The 5,719-nt window shown below is 52.4% G+C and overlaps 1 long non-coding RNA gene across 1 annotated transcript in view; it reads left to right on the forward strand.

Annotated features, from left to right (window-relative positions):
* The window catches only part of LOC123522576, an 89,281-nt gene extending 84,357 nt beyond the window's left edge, over positions 1 to 4,924 (forward strand). Inside the window, exon 3 of the long non-coding RNA XR_006680823.1 lies at positions 4,899 to 4,924. This is a non-coding gene — a long non-coding RNA (uncharacterized LOC123522576). The remainder of the gene's footprint in view (positions 1 to 4,898) is intronic.
* Positions 4,925 to 5,719: the final 795 nt, after the last annotated feature.

Consider the following 5,719-nt stretch of genomic DNA (forward strand, 5'->3'; position numbering starts at 1 on the left):
GCACTGGGTTCAAGTCTGGTCCCTCTTTCCCTGTGAAGATATAAACGATACCCTCCCCTTGGGTGGGTTAGTGGAGGGCAAGGGTTTTGATGAGTCGCAGGAGTCAAGGAAAAGAACGTATCTTGGCTGTGACCTTGGTTCCCTACCTGGCGTGTGGAGACTCCCCTTTAAAATTTCTTTAAAAAAATATTTGAATTGTGAGTTAGGTAAAGGCTTACAAAGCAAATCAGGTTTCCTTGTGCTTCCCATTCTTGGGGCCAGCTGAAGGCGTACAATAGCTTGCAAGTCCACCTGAACAGTCCCTGCAGCCTGGGTGGGGGCGGGCTGCTCTGCTGGCTGCCCGAGGCCTTGCCTTGGAGTTCCTCAGTAGCTCATCCTCCAACAAGGAGCGTTTGCTCCCCTGTTCGCCGGGCAGTGAGCTCATTAGTGGCCCTCCATCCATTACATGTGGGCATCAGGCTTTCTCTCACATGGAGACTCAGAGGGAGGTTGATGTATGAAGTTCCTCCCCCAGCGTGTACTCATCAGCCCAATATCCCTTGCCCAGCATGTGCTCACCTCTGCTGACTCTGGCCCTGTCAGCCGCTCGCCTCCCATAGGGGACTTGGATGCAGTTTGCCTGTCTAGTCCAGCATGCACTGCTCCAAGAATGCTGGTGCTGCATCATGTTCCTCGCCAATCAGATCTCCTCAGGAGACCATATGGGGTGTGTGGTAAGAATGTAGACTTAGGCTGCTCTGTGCAGTACTGCTTGGCTGACCCTCCCATCTGCCTGGGCTGGGTCTCTAACTGGGAGCCTCTGGAAGCAGAGGCATTGATTCCGGAAGACGAGCAGGGAGAGGAGGAAGGTGTAGCTTCCGTTGGGTGGCACTGGATTTGACTGTCTGGTCAGGGTAACCCATGTCCCGGAGACTGGCATCTGCTGTACGTGTGAACAGAGCATTTTGTACAGGCCTCCAGCCTGGCACTCTAGGGTTGGCATTGAGTCAGCACAGCTCCCGTGAAGGTGTTTGTGTCTCTGTTCAATCTCAATGGCCTACCGTCCAGTTGACACGGTTTCTAGGTCATGGTTTCGTGAAAAATCAAGTTTTCATCTCCTGAAAGCTCATCAGCTGTGTTGGTCATTTTCAGTAGAAGGTTGTAGCGAGAACATTAGATTTGACGTGCATGCTCTCGTCCTACCCTGGAAGGTTGTGATTTCGTTCTCCAGTAGGAGGGACAAAGAGGCCTAGTCTCCTTTATATCCGGTTCCCCGAAGAAGGCTCTTATGCTCTTAGAGAAGTGGCCAAAGACCACTGTGTGGCCCTGGACCTTAGTCTCTTTCTCTGTCAAGTTGGAAGTGAGGGTTCTTATTGAAGTCATAAATTTTGAGAGTTTGGAAGGATCCCTGGTGGTGCTGTGGGTTAGGCATAGGGATGCTAACCAGAAGGTTGATGGTTCAAACCCAGCAGCTGCCTCTTGAGAGACAGATGAAGCTGTCTGCTTGTGTAATGATTTACAGTCTCTGAAACCCTTTCCCTGATTCAATGGCAGCGGATCTTTTGGTTTAAGAACTACTGGGTGGTAGAAATAGTTAAGTGCTTGACTCGTAGCCCCAGAGCGGACAGTTGAATCCCATCTAGAGTTATCTTGAAGACAGGCTGGGGATCTGCTTCCAATAGACTCCAGCCTTGCAAACCCCATGGAGACCATCTGCTCGGCACATATGGGACTGCAGGAGTCAGAATCGACTCAATGACAGGTACCAGCAAGAACCAATCTTACGTACACGCTCTGCAGTCCTTACAACAGCGCTGCCAGACAGACATCACTAACCCAATTTACGGATCCACCCAACTGAGTCTTTTGCCCAGGGACTCAAAACTCATGGGTGGCGAAGGAAGGACTGAAAACCCCCATCTGTCTCCAAATCCTTTATTTTTACCCTTACTTTGTGTTGCTTTTTAAGGAGGCTTGATTCTATAATATTTGTGGTTCCTTTCGGCCTTATGTTCCTCGATTCAGTGAAATGGCGCCGAACTCGAATGGAATGGAGCCAACGCTTTGTTGCAAGGATCTCTAAGATCCACTCGAACATCTGTTACACTTGGTGGCATTGGTTCAAATCCATTTCATTTCTAACGACCCCTTGCAGCACCTGTCTTTGGTAACTTAGATCTGTTAGGCTTGAAAGAGTTTCCTCTCAGATCTAACTTCTTTTGGTCATTTTCGCTCTTTGCACCAGCAGGAACCACGTGGCTTGTCAACATGTACCAGCTGCGCAAGGCTGCTCTGAGAGCCAGCTTCCCCGCTGGAAGGCTGAGGAGTCAAAAGTGCTTTCCTTCATCCCAGGTGTAGGCCCATGTGGAAAGCAGCTCACTGAGCACCCCAGAGCTCTCTCGCGTGACCCCAGGGTAAATGTGGGGGAGAGAGTGGTCTTACCGCTCACTCCCATCACATGAATCCCACCTCGGATTGGTTTAACCAGGTGATATTTTTGCGAAGCTGGTTTCCATCTCACGGTGGCAAGTCCCTCACACAAAGAACATGATGGATTTTAGACACTCCACTTGGAGCTTAGGGAAGGACAACACGAGGACAGGTGCTGCCTAGAGCAGGCACCGAGCAGACAGTGTTGATGGAAGAATGAGTGAGTATGGAACACTGGTGTTGGATGGCATAGAAGCTTGGATCTCCGTTCCCTATTTACGCCCATGCCTTGTTTTTAATTGGTTAGCTGATTCGTTAAAGAACCTGGACCATATGATACCCAGAGAGTTTTCCTGGATACAGTACCTTCATGCTTCTGGGGAAAGAACTCTCATCTGAGATTTTTTTAAAAAGTAAGACAACATAAAAGTCACAAATGCAAGCACTTTCGATACATTCCTCCCGTTCTCATGACGTTGCTCCCGGAAGGAAGCTCGAGGCTTGGAGGCCTCTCCTAACACATCTTCAAGCTCCCTCGGTCTCTGCAGAGGCCTGGAAGCATCATTTCAGGCTCAGGTGGCATGAAAAAGGGGCTTCCCTGATGGATCACTCGAGCCCTGGAAGGACTTGAGCTTCAAACCATCACCATCCTTAGGCTGCATTTCTCACTGGACGTGATCAGAGAGCTCCTAACGCCCCAGACAGTGCTGGGCCTGCCGATGGACCCCTGCAGCAGGAGAAAGGATGCATCGCGTTCCTCCTCACTTCTCCCATGAGTCCCTTCCCTTCCCTTCCCTTTACTACCTGGGCATTCAGCATCACTTGAAAACAGTGAGGGATTGTGTTCTTCAGAGGATGTGGCCGCCAGACAAGGAGCTAGTGCAGGCGTCATCCTCAAACTACGGCCCGGGGGCCACATGTGGCCCGCCGAGGACATTTATCCGGCCCGCCGGGTGTTTTTGCCCCGTTTTGTTTTTTACTTCAAAATAAGAAGTGTGCAGTGTTCATAGTTTTTTTCAGAACTATAGTCTGGCCCTCCAATGGCTCTGATGGACAGTGAACTGGACCCTGTTTGAAAAGTTTGGGGACCCCTGAGCTAGTGTGTGCCCGCACCTCCCTCCTGCAGGCCCGTGTTTCACACTCATTTTGCTTCTCCTCCATGCAGGACCAGCTCTGGGTATTCCTTTGTTTGTGTGTTTCTCTCTCTCAGTGTGTGCATATACACCTGTGCTGTCTGTCTGCATGCGTGCAGATGGATACATGCACATGTGCAAATGTGTGTAACACACACACGGTGTCTGTGTGCACGCATGTACATGTGTCGAGAAGGATGCCGTCTGTCTACCTGGCCATGCAGTCATGACATTGTCCTGATGTGGGCTGTTTTCTCTGGGTCTCAAAAATGCATGGCAGTCACTATGTTTATGATTCAATTAGGGAACTGGAAGTGTCCCAGCCACCTGTCCTCCTCAGCTTCAGGAGGAACCTCATTACCATCAAATCTATGGCAACCGCGCTGCCTGCATAATGAGGCACGGGAGGCGCAGCAGCTGTGTTCAGCGTGGCGTGGGGACTGGCGGAGTCACTGCAGGGGAGGGAGGGAAGCGAGCATCATCACCTGGCCGCCACAGAGCAGCTTCGAGTGGCAGTGAGCCAGACCCCAGGGACGGGCTAAGACTTTTTGGAAAGTCTCAGCCTGAGGAGACTCTTGCTGTCTAATTTAGCGGGGAGAGCACTGCCTCTAAACATACTTATTTTAGAAAAATTAAAGCACCAGAGAGAAAACAGATGGGGAGTCTTTCTGGGAGAGCTGACTGTGGGCTTCAGCACGTTTAGTCAACCCGGGGTCCCAGTTCTGTGGCTTGACCATCGTATGGTGGCACAGTGGTTTAAGTCTTGCTTCCCAATGGGGAAGACCCAGGTTCGATTCCCAGGCAATGCACTTCCTACGCAGCCACCACCCCTCTGCCGGTGGGGTGTTAGGTTACTCTAATGCTGCACAGCTGTTCAGGGGGGCTTCCAGGATGACATGGACTAAGAAGAAAGGCCTGGCAAGCTACTTCTGAAATTCAGTCAGGGTCTGATCCACTGCCGATTGAGGGGCGGTGCAGGCAGCATTTCCTTCTGCTGTGCACAGGGTCACCAGGAGTCTCGCTCGGACAGACTCAATCATAGGTAAAGGCAGCAATGTGCGGCCCTGGAGCTTCACCTGTCGCAGAGTTTTGGAAGCTTACTCTGGGCTGTCCACCCAGGAAGCTAAGAGGAAGGCTGAGCCCACTCTGCTTGCTGGAGACTTCTGTGTCGACCAAAGTACTGTGACCAAAGGACAGGGAGAGGGGAAAGCCCTAGGGGGGCTGTGTGGCCCTCTGGCCAGGAGAGGTCTCTGATGGGTCTGTGTCTTCCACTGGGGGCTGAATGTGGGGCCCCTCATGCTCTTTCAGCAAAACCTCTGACCTCTCCTCCCCCTTATCTCTTGTCTACCCTGATAGAGGGAGCGGCTGAGGAACATCGAGCGCATCTGCTTCCTTCTTCGAAAGGTCAGTGCAAATGCTCCTGATGAGGGTGGGGGGGTCATGTGATGGGGGTGGAGGGTCACACGGTGATGGGGATAGAGGGTCATGGTGATGGGTGGAGGGTCAGTCATGGTGATGGAGTGAAGGGTTAGGCTGGTGGGGGTGGAGGGTCATGGTGTTAGAGTAGAAGGTCAGTCATGGGAATAGGGTGGAGGGTCAGAATGGTAGGGGTGGAGGGTCATAGTGATGGGGGTGGAGGGTCATGGTGATGGGGGCGGAGAGTCACATGGTGAAGGAGTGAAGGGTTAGGCTGGTGGGGGTGGAGGGTCAGGATGATGGAGTAGAAGGTCAGTCATGGGAATGGGGTGGAGGGTCATAGTGATGGGGTGGAGGGTCATGGTGATAGAGTGAAGGGTTAGGCTGGTGGGGGTGGAGAGTCGTGGTGATGGAGCAGAAGGTCAGTCATGGGGATGGGGGTGGAGAGTCAGAATGGTAGGGGTGGAGGGTCACATGATGATGGGGGTGGAGGGTCATGGTGATGGGGGTAGAGGGTCACATGGTGATGGGGTTGGAGAGTCAGGATGGTGGGGTGAGGGTGGAGGGTCAGGATGGTGGGGGTGGAGGGTCTCAGTGATGGGGGTGGCAGTCACAGTAGTGAGTTCCAGAACCTGCCCTTGCCCTGTCTCCCAGGACAGGTAAGTAGTGGCAGACCTGGGAGAAGTGGGAGCAAGGGGTGGGGTCATTTGAGATCTCCAGCGAAGAGGTGTTAATGAGAGGGGTGGCCATCCATCAACATG

This window comes from Echinops telfairi, unplaced genomic scaffold (genome assembly GCF_000313985.2).
Source record: "Echinops telfairi isolate 266 unplaced genomic scaffold, ASM31398v2 ScPeMD7_7424;HRSCAF=8462, whole genome shotgun sequence".
Lineage (NCBI taxonomy): Eukaryota > Metazoa > Chordata > Mammalia > Afrosoricida > Tenrecidae > Echinops > Echinops telfairi.